The following is a 15,459-nucleotide window of genomic DNA, read 5'->3' as shown; positions in this document are numbered from 1 at the left end:
CAGCATCCAAGCACAGTATTTCCTAGCTCACTCTCCTCCCTTTTCTCCTCAATCATTTCTTGAAAATTCCTTCATAATAACCTTGTCCAAACCATAAATATGAAAGTCAAATAAGCCCAAAGGAGATTTATCATCCTCTGACTCGGCACTCCTTTTATGATTAATAATGACATTGATTCCTTCGGAAATGAAACAAAAATTAATTTAAAGGTTCTGATTGGTTTTAGTATTAGGTAAACTTAACATATCGAATGAGCGTAAAACAATTATCAGTCTTATTAACAAAATTAGCTACAGCAAATTTACTAGAAGGAAACTGTTGCTATTTAGCTCCCTAATTATGTCACTATTCTTTGTGACCAAATGATATAATGAAAATAATTTGATCTACTGGTGCTGCATAGAGAATTTTCTAGGAGCAGCTGAATATCATCATCTGTTTTGAACGTATGTTTTCCTACTCTGCTTCTGTTTCAGAAAGTAGAGGTCAAGGGCTTCAAAGAACTTTGCAGTGAAGCGAAGTTGAACTGTGCTGGGCAGAATATGGAACAGATTCTTTTACTATTATGAAATGTTAGATAACCCTTTCTTTGAGGCCAGAACCCTTTGACTTCCTGAAGTGACTTATGGTGTATGAATTTCAGACTCTGGAAAAGCAGAGAATGTCTTTTATCCTGCCTGGCACTAAGGCCAAGGATTGGATTTTCCATGCTGTGCTGTTGTCTGCCCATTTCCTTGCACTGTGCCTCAATCCAGGCACATAAATTTGGCAAGTTTTTCTTTCCAGCCCTGAGAGCTGATAAAACAGAGAGCAGTTGGATGCCCTCTAGCCATAGGCATTTCAGCCCAGAGGGACAGTCACCTGGCCCAACCTTGAAGCCTACTTGGTGATACATAGAAATTGATTTTTGGGTGCCAGCTTTCATCTATTGTGTGTGAGTGTCCTCTGCTCGTGGGTTGGCGGTGCAGTGGGGTAGAAGCAATGAGAGCTGACTAAGCTAATGAGAGAAATCATACATGGTCTGGGAAAACTTGCAAAATGTCTCTACTGACACTACTGTATTTCCACCCCAGCAAACATTTAAATGGTGTGGTCTCACAGCATTTCTGTCCTACCAGATCTGTCTACTCTTCCTGGCTTCATCTTGACTTGGTCACGATACGACCCCTCACTGAGTGTGTGCTCTCATTTCTTCCTTCCACTTGCCATCTGCCTTCCTTGGATTGCCATCAGTGGGCTACTTGGGTTCAGGCATGTTTCCTAGCACCATACCTATAACAGCTGTCCCTGGGAAATGGTACCATTTGTAAGTAGGATCTTTCCCTCTCTCCGTCCCGGTGTAGCTTTATGAACTGGAAATAAGGAGATGAAGACATTTTGGTGCAGTAAGAAAACTGCAGCACATGAGTGATTGTAAAACTGCCTTAGATTGCAACAATGAACTTCAATATGATCAACTCCAATATTAGACTACACAGAAGTGAATGGGAAAGCTCCTGTGGAATAGAAACCCCTCAAGTACATCCCCTGGCTGCTTGCTTAATGCTTATGAAGAAGCTCTGAACTACACAGCTTGTTTTCTTGCCTACACTCCAACTTTACATCTTTATGGTTTGTGTCCTCTGGGAAACATTTTTATTTTTGTTTCATTATTTAAAGCAAACCTCATATTAATGATGGGGCTGCTGTGCATTAAAGCACTGTGCTACCAACCCACATCAGCACATAACTTTTGGTGAGGCTTTCTGCATAATTTATGTCCGAAGGAGAGTATGCTGACACAAAATCGAGGAATTAACCATGTTTACTGCTGCTTGTGATAATTAGATCATTTCACACTGGAGCTACTAAGAAAGTGTAGCAAGGTGGGCTTCTGAGTAATTGTTAAATTTACAGTATTCTCTTAAATGATCAAACATAAAGAACCTGAAATATGTTTTGTTCTTTATATAGCATTATCAGAAAACCCTGTGCTTTAAATAAGATACTTGGGTGCCATCAGATGGACCACTGCAAGAACTGGCAAGCAAAAATCATGTCCGAATCACAGGATGCCCAAATTGCTTGTGTTTATAAAGCTTCCTGTGTTATTTCTTGAAAGAGTTGTGTTAGGCCCCAGAAAAAGTGTCAAATACCACAATTTTTGACTGTTTCAACACTTCTAAACATGATCAGAACAGAGAGGGCTGTAAATTAGAAATCAAATCCACACATGTGCTTCTATTAACCTCTGATTTGGCACATTTTAAATCACTGCACACATTTCTATACGCTTTCTCTTCAACCATGCTCTGGCATCTGGTCAAAAGCATGTACCAAGTCATACGTCTCAACTTCTCCAAGAAATAAAGGGGCTGTGGTGTCAAAGTGAAGAAGATCTAGAAGACTGAACAGACACCTAGTTCAAATGCACTACAGAAAGATGATTTGAGGGGTAAAAAACCAACAAAGCATGCTTCATAAAATCTGTTATTTTAGGTGGAAGTCAGAGGCATTTTTTCCTTATTGATGCGTTATGGTAGGATTATAAGAAACACAAATTCAGACCCATGCAGTCCTTAAAGAGATTTTACATCCAGCACTGCTAAAATGTTCACCTTCCTGCACAGATAAACTATAGGAAACACTTAGTCCTTTGCTTTGAAAGGCATTTTCCATTGGTCACTCACTCTTGTGGCTCCTTCTCACTTTTCTGTTCTGCCATCTCATGCTTGACACCTCAGCTTTAAGGGGACACCCTTATGCTCATCTTTTGTCAGCACTGAAGGATTTAGGTGTCAGAATGTGGTTTTTGTTTTGTTTTGTTTGTATTTTATTTTCTATTTAATTGACTTCTGTAGCTGAAGGTGTGGAGAGGGACAGTGAAGCCTAGCAAAAACTTGTCTTCACATATTGGGAAGGGTTGGACTGGATCAAACTGCACATAATCGAGTCAGGCTGTTTTGAGAGGAGAGGTGATTGCTGACCTCTGCCTTGCAGGTGAAACTTTAATTTATTAAGCCTTACAGATCAGAGGTGAGGAAGAGGTTCCCGTACAATCAAAGCATTAAGTTTGACTGCTCCTTCTGACATTTCAGAGAGTTCTTTTGATTTCCTGAATGTGACTTGTTTCTTTCCTGAAATGCATGATACCTACTCTTATTTTTACAGCTTTTATAGCAGCTCACTTTGTTTCCCTTTAGATATCCTGAAGTGACATGTGAGGGTAGTGGACTCTTGCTAGGGTTCCCTGTTAGACGGGAATGTGTGTTGGGTTGTCCCTGAGATGACAAGAGGTGTAACCTTCCTCTAGACATCTTCCTGCTCAGTTTAGGATGCTTGTTCTGAAAGATGAGTGTTCGGTGACTGGTACATACTGCACGGTTCAGAAAAGGCATCCAAAATTAAGCCATCTGTAGTAGATTCCAGTGAACATCCATCTGTCACCCTCATCAGAGCATGGAGACTGCAAGGGAAGCCATGACTGGGATTCGGGGGGGGCTCAATACAAGTTTCCCTATTTGCATCCTTTGCTAGGAAAACAGAAACAGTTATTCCCCAAATCTAGATTCAGTAAGGCTCCATCTTTCTACAGTGGGTCAGGACCTACCATGCTTCAGTCTGAACACAGAAATTCTTTTTTGCAAATCCAGTTTTCTAGTCCCTGATGTGAAGTAATTAAGAATAACAGAGTTCCTGCATATGTTACTCCTGCACTTCGTTTCCTCAGTCGTATCTATGAGTGAAATGCATTCAAATGCCAAAAATACATAGCATTTCTGAAGCTGATTGTTATTAATATTGTTCTGTTTGGGGTTTTTTAGCTGTAAACCTTTTTGAAGTGCCTAGCAAACATCGAGAGGAGCAGCTTTGGAGGGGGGAGACAACTTTGAAATCCACAGAGCAGAAGCTTTAATCTCCAGTTGTGACTGACATCAAACAAAAGTGCAAAAACTCCCTTTGTTCTTGAGCACAAAGGGTGTGTTTGTTGTTTGTTCAGGGTAAGTGAAAGGCCCCCATGAAGTCCCACTGAAGATGTTTAATGAATCTGGCAGCCTCCAAGCTGTCTCTTCTACAGAGTAATCCTAACGACAGACCCATCACACATAATTTAACAGAGTGTGACACGACAATCTCTGCTCAGGAGAGACTTCGGAGAGGGAATACTTTTATTACTCAACAGCACAGACCCCTTAGGGCTGGTGCTGTGGAGCAGAGAGCTCTTGGTGGTGCTGGTCACACTTTCGTCTCTGAACTGAGGAGTTTTACGTGCTCAGGTATTGCTTATTAAGCTTCTTTGAACCCATAGTAAAAATCAAGTGAATTGTAGTCTCTCTAGTGCAGGGGGGGTGGGATTTTGGCAGCCTCAGCTTCTAGTAGAAGTCAAAGTCAAAAATATCTAAGAAAGGAGGCTTGCTACCAAAATCGGGTCAAACAGGGACATGGGAAGGAAGGGAGAAATATTATCAAAAGTGGAACAGTAATGGAAAAGACTATAGAAAACCAAATGAATGAACATTCTTAGGCATCAGGTCCATTAAGGCTTACTATATATATGTCATCTTTCATCAGTTTGTCCTGCTTGATCATTCTTTGGATGACTAGAATAGCAATAACCATGGTGTGTGTCTTTAACCTTCCTTGTCCTTTCTATGATCTAATGTTTATAGCCTTGATATTGTGGAAGTTGGGCTGTTTATTGCCAGGTCTCTTGTTCTGTTGTCAGGCTAAGGATATTCTGTGTAGCCGGGAGCATGTGGAGTAGCTGGTGTGTGCCTTTATGGTCTGGGCATACATTGTTTGTGACCGGGACAGAGGGGGCTTAAATCCTCTCTAGATTCATGTGCTCAGGTGGGTGCGTCCATCTTCTCTCAGCAAAATCTGTTTTCAGCTCTGCCTCATCCTGCATGTGTAAATATGGGCCATCGACATTTCTGTGTTGCCATTTTTTCTATAAAACAGGCATAACCTTGTTTACCTACTTTGGGATGAATATGGAGTGGAGTGTGACAACTCACTGCATCTGGGAAAAAAAAAAGCCACTGTTCTCTTGGACAACACCATGTTTGGGGTTCTTTTTTCCCCTAGCTTCGCCGTGACATCAATCAAATTTTATCCCCACTGCTGGATGTAAATGCAAAGTGCATTTGTACTCTAGATGTCAGACACTCCGGGGACTGCTGAAGGGCTAAGCACTACCTGCTGCTGCGTTTGATCCCCATGCCAGTTGCCAACCAGAGTCCCAGCAAGCCATCATACATCAGGTCTGATGGCTGGGATTCAGATTTAGTGCCAAAACAACCCTGACACCCTGGAGCACAATACATAGCCCCTTTCTAAGAGCTTCTCTGCCCAGTATAACTGTTTGAAATATTCCTTGTTCTCTCTTGAATTGCAAGAATATAGTAGGATCTATCTAAAATAGCAGTCCCTGTTTCCCCTCTCTTCTTCCCCCACCCCTTATCAAATCAGACGTCCAAAATCAAGTGCCTGTGTACTCTGCTGACAAGCACAAGGGGATTAGGGAGTGACGGGTTTAACAAAACTGGCTCAAGGTTTTGTAAAATGCATCTTGGAGCTTGAGCTCTGAACGAGCCATAAAATTCCTCCCATGAGGTACAAGCAAGGTTTCTGCAAGACTGGATCAGAACTTAATAATGCTTTTTTAGGTTATTTTTTTCTTGCTTCCTAAAAGGTGCCACAAAACCATCTGATTTTTTAAGATGCTGGAAGACTAACAATGACTTAATGTAACAATTGTGTAAAAAATCACAAATGTGTTTTATCACCAGCAAAAAGAACTGATTTCTGGGCTGCATGCAAACCATTTGGGGCAATTAGCATGTAATTTAATTTGCATTAATCAGCACAAGGTCAGCAAGAAATTAACTTTGGGTGTAGATTTTACATATAACAGCATATGAGAATAAGGGAGGAACTGTTTTTACAGGGTGTTAATTTGCAGTTAAGTGCATTCAGCAAGTTTGGCAGGGCTTGGCCTTGCAAGAGAAAGATGAATGATGCGGATTTGGGAGCACTGAAAGCACAAAACAATGTGGCAATTTACCAAGCATTTAATGTTGCAATATATAAACACTTAACAGACTTCTTGGCACTTGTAAGGATCAGAGTGCAGGTTTTGCTGAAGCACTGAGCACACTGCTAACACCGAAGGGCCATGTCTGGCTGGACATGGATGGGGTCCCACAAGGCTGCGTGTGCTGGCCAAGCGTTGCACCAAATGATTCAAGAACACAGCCAGATATCCCAAAAGCACAACTCTCTCCACAGCTCCACAGCATCACCTTACTGAGCTCGGAAGTGGGAGGAATTTAGGCAAAGTACTCAGTTTTTCATGTGCCCCTTAGACCCTCGAACCACTCCTCCGCTGCCATTTCATTTCACAAAGTCTCCTGGGGCTCCACAAGCCTTTGATGTGAGAGCAACACGGTAAGTGTTGTGAGAAATCCACTGCTGATGACACAGAAATTGTTTTTGACAAATGTTATCTGAGCATCTGGTTATGGGAAATGAGATATTAAGTCCAGTGGTGTTTGGTTACAGTAAGGTGGTAGATAAAATGTATATGGCTGTTCTTGGGCCTTTTTCTTTGAATGAAAAGCATTCATCAGTTGTGTGGCATGGAAGGTGTCTGAAAGTGAGTCTCTTTTGTTTCCTATCTTTTCTCAAAGGTAATCTCAAGGCACTTTGGAGCTGCCACATGTACACCTGTAGTTACACATATCTTTGTTACACCAGGTTTAGAAAGAACCTTAGGCAGCACCGCACAGCCCATTTCAAGAAAGGATGCCATTGCCAGGTCTGTTGGCATTGGCTAAATATCCTGTTTCTGGAAACAGGATTTGTGAATAAAATAGACATGGATACTCAGCTGAGATGCTGAGGTTGATCCTAGTTCACCTATGCTTCTTGCATTCCCCAGAGGGAGATCTATGATGGGTTTAACTGGAATTTAATTGGAAGTCAAAGGGGATTATGCTCTTGGGCTTCTTCATTAAGTTCCCAGACTTAAATGGCATTAATCAGACCAAAGCATATCTGAAGGAACTGCCTATACAAAGAGTTTGGGCATGCAAAGTGCAGTTACTTTAAGACTCAGAATTAGCATCCAGTTTGCTCACAACCTGGGATCATAGCTTAGTTTTGCATGAGCCTTCCTCCCTCTGGGGCTTAAGGATACATTTACATCATCCACTAAAACATGACAGCTAATGGGCACAGCCTACCTGCAATTGCAAAATCTTATTTGAGAGTGGACTTACCTGGCTTTTTATGCTACTTCCATTACTCCAGTAAGATTTTGGTATCTTGTTAAGATATCCTTAAGCAGTATTTTCCCCAGTTAGCTCACTATAAAAAAAAATGTATGTTTAAGTTGCATGACGGACTAATAAAAGCAAATTTGAACTGAGAATCATAGAATCATAGAATTGTATGGGTTGGAAAAGATCATTGAATCCCACCATTAAGTCAGCACTACCAAGCCCATCACTAAACCATGCCCCACCAGTGCCACATCTACACATCTTTTAAATCCCTGCCTCCACCATGTCCCTGGGGAACCTGTTCCAGGGCTTGACAACCCTTTTCATGAAGAAATGTTTTGTAATATCCATCTAAACCTCCCCTAGTGCAACCTGAGGCTGTTTCATCTTGTCCTGTTGCTTGTTATCAGGGAGAAGAGACCAACCCCCACCCGGCTACAACCTCCTGTCAGGTAGTTGTAGAGAAAACAAGGTCACGCCCCAGTCTCCTCTATAGACTAAATGCCACTGTTTCCCTCAGCTGCACCTCATCCTTGCGCTTCAGACCCTTCCTGAGCTCCGTTGCCCATCTTTGGACATGTTCCAGAACCTCACAGTCTTTCTTGTCATGAGGAGCCCAAAACTGAACCCAGCATCTAAGGTGCAGCCTCACCAGTGCCAAGTACAGAGGGACAATCACTTCCCCAGTCCTGTTGGCCACACTATTGCTGATACAAGCCAGGACTCTGTTGGTTTTTTGGCCACCTGGGCACACACTGGCTCATGTCAAGCTGCTGTCAGTGAGCACCCTCAGGTCCTTTTCTGCCAGGCAGCTTTCCAACCACTCTTCCCCCAGCCTGTAGTGCTGCACGAGATTGTTGTGACCTAAGGGCAGGACCCTGCACTTGGCCTTGTTGAACCTCTTGCAGTTGGCCTTGGCTTATCAATCCAGCCTGTCCAGATCCACCAGTAGATCACTACTCCCATCCAACTTAGTCATCTGTGAACTTACTGAGGGTGTACTCGATCCCCTCATAAAGATCTTTGACAAAGACACCTTTTTCTTCAAAAAAATTGTGCTTGGACATTTTAAGGAATTCTTTAGCCTAGAATTTCAGTTTGGGCAGAATTTCCATCAAGGGTTTTGCAATGAATCCATCTTCCAGGTGTTTTCACAGTCTCATTTATTTCTTCCTCCCCACAAATCAACATCCTAACTTTGAATTACTGGCCCTACAAAACTCTGTGAATTTAGGCACTTACAATCACTAAAAATCACTAGTCATTCTTTAACATCTTGCACAAAACTGTCAAGCGTGGGATGACATGAGAAAGGTCAAAGAAAAATGTGTTGTAAATCTAACAGAAGATTTATATCCCAGATCTTTCATTTTAATCAATGCTAATAGATTTTTAAAGACAAAAAGGAAGAGAGGAAGGAAGAGTACCTTTTGTACAGAAAATGTTAGGTAAAAAGTTTAAAGCTATAAAAAAGTGTGGTGATTTTTTTTTTCAATTATGCAATAAAACTAATTACTGAGGATACCAGCTGATGAAATCAGTGTCTGTGACAATTCAGTTATAACATAAAAATTATTTTGTAGTTATTAGTTTCATTTATGACAACTCCATAGAAACTGATACATTTCCTTCTCTTCAGAGCGTTTGTAAATGGAAAGTCTAACTATTATCAGATAATGAATCAGGAGTTCTTAAACAGTATTTATAACCAAAGATCTGATTTGAATTATTCAACTTTCAGTTTGCTTCCCTTCCATATAGGACAATGCCATATTACATACCTTTTCAGGAAACTTGGTGGATGATGAGTTTTTCCAGTAAGCCTGTATTTCTTGTTGGATAGTGCAGGAGTAAGGTCCACTTATCACATCCCATTCATTGCTAAAGGTTCTGTAGGTAGATGTGCCCACTCGTCTAGATGCCCGATCCAAGAAATTAAAGTCCTTGCTCTTTTTCACTTTCACATGAGTTTCTGTTGAGCATCACTCTCTCTGGTGAGAGCTAGTTTTTAAATATCCATGTTCATCTCTAGTGTTGGATACACCTCATGGATGTGTGAAATGAACCTTCTGTGTACAGCACCATAAGCTCATTTTAAAACCGACTCAACAGAAATGTTAAATGTGCTTTTATTTCTAATTTTAGCTTAAGAGGATGAGTAGCCATTAAATTCTCATCTGTAATTACCATCATTTTTCATGTTCATGCATATGTGTTAATACATACAGCCTATATATTTGTATATATTGTGCAAGTTCACTTTCTTTAGACTGTGTTCCCAAGAAAGCAAGATCATTGATATCCTACATGACACTAAAGTGATGATCTTGACATTACTATGAGTGCAAAATAAAGATATTCTTGTTTAGACAGAGCAGGTTCTACATACTATTTATGCCTTAAATAGCCTTTAAACTAAAGCAGAAAACAAATGGTTCTGTAAACAGATGTGTTTATTCTCTCTCTCCGCCTTCTTTTTCTTTCTCTTAGATCTGGTGGTCTGTTGCCTCTTCTGTTACTCTTTACTCTTTGTTCTCTTGATCAGCTTTCTCCTCCTTCCCTTTAGTTGCAGACCAGATGTTCTTAGGACACGGAGATCGTTCCAAATAATTTATGTGCTTTGTAGAGTAGCCGTGTCTGCAATCACAGTCTGACCAGTTGTAAGCTGGTTTGAGTGATGTATTGTCTTTAAAAAACACAAAGATGTGCATTTCTGTGTTAGAACTCGTGAGTTCTAACAAGCTGTGATTTTTTACCCCCTTCCCTGTTGAGGGTGAGGGAAGCACTGGAGCACATTGTTTAGGCAAATAGGATGAGATTGTCCCTTCTGGTGCCTCTGTCTTCCAGATGCTGAGATGCAGAGTCAGCGCTGCTGAATGCTGGAGGGAGGCAGGGCACACCTTTTCTGTCAGAGAGAAGCAGTGGGTACCAGTCATACTGTATACTTTAAATAAAAAAATTTTATTCCCCTGCTGTCCAAGGATTAATCTTCAGCATCTACACAACATTTTGTACTTCTATGTTTTCTGTCTGTGCTTGTTAATTTTCATGATGCTCCTTGGATGCTCCCAAGTGAAAAAGGCTGAAAAAGACCTTTTGCATCATGCAGATGAACAATCTCTAAGTAACAGACAGCCCCATGACTCAGATAGAAAATCTAGCCGTATAATCTAAAATATCTGCCAAAACAGACAAAAGGAGAATGGACAAATGTTAGACTGGTTTTGTTGTCTGCTTAAGTGAAAAAAAAAGTGTGATTTTGCACCTCTAGTGCAGGAGCTTGAAAATAATTTTCCTTTTTCTGCACACAAAGATACTGCATGTTTAACAAGGCATACAGAGGCAGCACCTGTCCTGAAGACAGTGTTCTCTGCACAGGTGCAATTGGTACTAAAGATGATTGATAAAATTTTACCACAAAATTGTATTAAGGTACATAGAGGGGCTGAACTGAGTCTCTGTATCTTGTGTTTTCATAGCCTGTAGCAGCAAAGAAACTTTTCCACCTGTATGTATGGGCATAATACAAATAGCAAATGCAAGACTGGTTAATATCACAGGGTTTCTGCTCCCCTGATAAAAGTAGTATCTTAGATGTCGGGTTGCTGGAGTTCAGGACCACAATTGATCTCCCATCTGCAACTGTCTTAAAGGCTGTATAAATAAAAACCAAAATCAACAGAGGAAACAGAGACAAAAGTGTGATCACTCGTTCTAGGTAAAAATGAACAAAAACTTCAATAAGAGCAGAGGTAAAGCCTAATGAGATTCAGCCTCTTGAGTTGCAGCCAATTTCTTGCTATTCACACTCAGCAATGAAGCGGTCCAGAGTAATCTGGTTCTAGCAATAATACCTGGTCTTGTGTACCACTATTTCCAATAACATAAAAGCTGCAGGCAATGAGTTACTCATTTTTTCTAGGTTTGAGGAGGAGATACATAAATGAACTGTCTGCTTTCTCAAAGCCTGCTGGAAAGACTCCACATGCTCCACTTCCAAAGCTGAGGCCAATCATCTTTCTACTTCAAACTTTTAGCTGTAACATATATCTCATACAATCACAGAATAGTTTGCACTGAAAGGGACCGTAAATCATCTCATTCTAAACCATGTTGCTCAGAGCCCCATCCAACCTGGCCTTGAACACTTCCAGGGATGGGGTATCCACAACTTCTCTGGGCAACCTATGTCAGGGCCTCACCACCTTCATAATAAAGAATTTCTTCCTAATATGTAATCTGAACCTTCCTTCTTTCATTGTAAAGCCATTACCCCATGTCACATCACTACATGCCCTTGCGACAAGTCCCTCTCCAGCTCTCTTGTAGGCCCCTCTCAGATGCTGAAGGTGAAGTCTTCTTGGAGCCTTCTTGTCTCCAGGATGAAACAAGTCTAGCTCCCTCAGCTTGTATCCACAAGAAAGGTGCTCCAGCCCTATGAGCATCTTCATGCCCCTCCTCTGGATAGGTCTGTTTCAGACCTGGCAGTCTTGCCCATCTACAACCTGATTGCTGCAGACATCCTGCAGGCAGGTTGCAGCTACCTGAAAGTGCCAGACAGGCTCAAGGTCTCTGAGCTGCCCTGGCACAGCAGTCACAGTGTGCCCAGGGAGGTGGCAGTGCTGTGGAGCACAGGGACACATGCTGGTGATGCTGGAACAGAGATGTGGGAATTCTCACCTTTGCTTCAGGCACAGAGGTGGGGTAGGTGGGATTTGTCTTGCCTAATATATGTATCTAAAAGTTAGGGATCTAATCTCTTTGTAGTCAACGGAGAGACATAGTAATGCTCTTTAGTATAACTAATCTCCCCTCAGTGACAATAGAGAAACCATAGATGACTAGCTTAGACTAATTACTCAGTTTCAAAGGTGAGATTTAGCCACCTAAAACAGTAAAATGCTACCAGATTAAAGTGTAGCTTTTCACACCTATACAAAACAAATGTGATTTGAGCCTAAATAACTGCGCAGAACAGCAGATAACTGACTTAGACTGCAAGCGCCTCTTGTGAGGAGAAGGTTTATTTTATTGTGCAACTCACAATGATACACTGGTTTATACATCTTGTAGTGTTCTGTATTATTGTCACACTGCTTTGCAGTACATTGGGTTTTTTTCATTTTAAAGATGGAGATGTGAGCAAGAGGTTAATTGGCTTGCGTGAGATCTGACACGGGGACATGTGGTGAAAGGGGAAATGAATCAAGCTTTTCTATTCCTCTCATGATTGCATTCACGATTTTTGGTCCATTGTCTTGGACACTTGTCCACCATTTCTCTGTCATGAAATGTAGTCCGTTGCTTGACTGGTAGTTTTGGTTTTTCTAGTGTAGCAAAATGCCACTGTGTTTTGGGCTTCTGAATATTTTTAAAATACTGTAAGCAAATGGAATGGTCAAAGAATAATTTGAACTAGAAGTCAAGAGCAGAAGGCACATTTTGAATTGGTCTAAATTAGTTGTTGTTACTGGTTTGCCTCTGAAGTTTTGATCATTTTACCTGTGTAAATGATTGGTATTCCTGTGGGCTTTCAAGGATTTGCAGCATCACATAATTAGTTTAGCAAACTCATAGGCCACACGTGGAAGGTTTGGGTTTCCATTAAATACAGGGCAATGAAACTATTAAATTTTCACTGTATGTAATTTGTGCAGAACATTCTACAATATATGCATATCAGTTATGAATCTACAATCAATTTTCATGTTAAATGTTGAATTTAAACTCCACAGCTGGACTTTCATCCTGAAAGAAACCAGATAGCCCTGTGCATCTGGTTTAATCTTCCCTTCAGCCATATTATTTTAAAGGCACTCCTGCTTAGTACATCTCTACAACTGAAAAATAATACTCATATTCCCTCTCATCCTCAGCAGCTGTGATCCCTCTGCAGATGTTGTGCTGTCAGACGTTTCATTATGTGTGATAGAAAGCGTAGGTTCTTTTTGTCTGTCTGTGTTATCACTTTGTGGATTTTCTTTTCTTTTTTTTTTTTTTAAACTTATTCCTTTGGCTGTAGATGAGTCCTTCCATAATACTTCACTTTATTTCCTATTGCTGCTGCTTCTCCTTCTTTCTAAGTACAGAAATGATCAAGAACTTGCAACTGCATGGAGCTGCCCAACAGTAGCCCATTGATTCACCACCAAAGGGCTCTGTGTGAGCCATTCTGCTCCAGCCTGAAAAGAAAGCTTTGTTCCCTCAGCTGGTAGTGTCTTAAGATGCTGATCCTTGCCATATTTTTGGAAAACTGTAGCAGTTTATCAGACTGTTTGACACTTCCCGTTCAACTGTGTATTCTGTGGCATTCTCTGGTATTTACTGCTTCTTATACACCAGTCTCACGAGCCCGAGACTGGTCTGGAGCTGCCCAGGCACCACGGCGAGTTAGGCTGGGCACAAGTCATTTGGAGGGGAACAGTGAAGGAGGAGGAATCTGGAGTGCTGGTGGCCATGCTTGAAATGGTAGTAATGGATTTATCATTTGGGGCAGGAGGTATGGGATTTGTCATGTTGGTTGAGTATTTTCCTGGCTGCCTTCCATGACTGTTCAGATATTTTTAGCATGAACCACAAGCTATGTTGTCTCAGTTGACCTTGGAGCATGACATTTTAACATGGAATTGGTTTGAACTGCTAATCATTAAAATGCTTTATTATTTTTTATTGCAAGACCAACTAGAATCCCAGTCATGTTTTGCAGATGAAAAGGGAAGCAAACTGAAACCTGCCTTCTCTTGACTTGCAGTCCTTCATGATATCCATGTTTCCTAAACTACCATCTTTCTCTCTACATCATTAAAAGTAGACTATGCCCAGGTTTGTTTTTTAATTTGTCTTTTGGTCACTTGACAAATACTATATCAGAGTGACTGAAACTAATCCCGAGGTCTCACAGTGCTCAATGAGAAGTGTAGAACAAAAGGATCGTTTCTGTTGCAAAAAATTTATGACCTTAATAGAAGTTTACAGCTGCCATCAGAAAGGCAAGATCTTGCTATCAGTGTATTTATACTGGTGATTGCTCTCCTCTTTGCTTTCATTCTCAGACTCAAGTTTACCAAAAAGATTAAGCCTCTAAATGCCAACTTCTGTTATGGAAATAGCAGCAGTAGCACTGCATCACGACGTTGTGGCAATATATTTTGAGGTAGTAATATATAATGTAGGAAAAGAGATTCAGACCAACTAGACATAGCCAGAAGTCTATGGAATCTGAATTCACATTTTGAGGTCCAGATCGATTTTTAGCCTGACTGGGCTTTTTGACTATCTGTCAGTTTTGAACAATTCGTGTTTATTGAGTTTTGTACCTTCTTATGTTAACATGACCTGAGAGGAAATTACGATCATTTTTAAGATGCATTGTACTGCCACAATGGTGCAGAAAAGCCTTTGACTGAAAAGAGCGTCAATGGCTTGTTGACTTTTTCAGTCTACCAAATAAGCACCTACTCAAGTATCCAATGTACATTTAAAAAAAATAAAAAAAAAAATAAAAAAAAGCCAACCATCCTCCTGCCTCAGAAGTAGCTGCATGGTTCAAGGACTTACACTGCAGAAGTTGAAACCAAGACATGAAAATAAACCTCTCTTTGACTACCTTGGCAACAGGGAAGACCACAACCTGCTTCTACAAATCACATGGTGGATCTCACAAATAGGGCCAAAGAGGCTGTTTCCATGAAATCTGTGTTACACTATAGTTCCTTTCATACATAGGAAGTGAGTAAATCATTGAATAATGCAACATCCTTTCCCATCTGCGAGAACTCTGCGAAAGCCAAGAGGAAGGGTCTGGGTTAAAGCAAACTCAGTTACTTGGTAACCGAGTTGTGTTTCGGAGGGGTTAAAATTGGAGGGATTTTGAACTTGTGTTTTGAGGGGGTTAAAATTGTCAAGAGAAACTGAAAACTTGAAGAAGATCCCCAGGTGCCTGCATTAATACTCCCCAGTCTCTCTGATGTGAGCTGGCAGGTCCCATAAAGCCACTCAGCCTTGAACAGGGAAGGGAAGGAGGGAGAGAGCAAGAGCTCCAGCTGCGACTCCAGAGCCCCAGAAAGAGCCTCTAACCCAATTCCCTTAAAGTGCACAAGCCTCACAAGCCACAGCATCTCTTTGCCACTGTATTCACCGAGTTCGCAGGGCAAACAAAAGATCCATATCGAACATGCATCCTTCCAGAGGGGG

The 15,459-nt window shown here is 41.1% G+C and overlaps 1 protein-coding gene across 3 annotated transcripts in view; it reads left to right on the top strand.

Moving 5' to 3' along the window:
- CELF2 (CUGBP Elav-like family member 2) overlaps nucleotides 1–15,459 on the top strand; it is a 555,113-nt gene that overhangs the window by 280,754 nt on the left and 258,900 nt on the right. The window lies entirely within an intron of this gene.

The sequence above is a fragment of the Manacus vitellinus genome, unplaced genomic scaffold, assembly GCF_001715985.3.
Source record: "Manacus vitellinus isolate BGI_N305 unplaced genomic scaffold, ASM171598v3 scaffold_13_pilon, whole genome shotgun sequence".
Lineage (NCBI taxonomy): Eukaryota > Metazoa > Chordata > Aves > Passeriformes > Pipridae > Manacus > Manacus vitellinus.
This window is presented reverse-complemented; position numbering and strand designations above follow the sequence as displayed.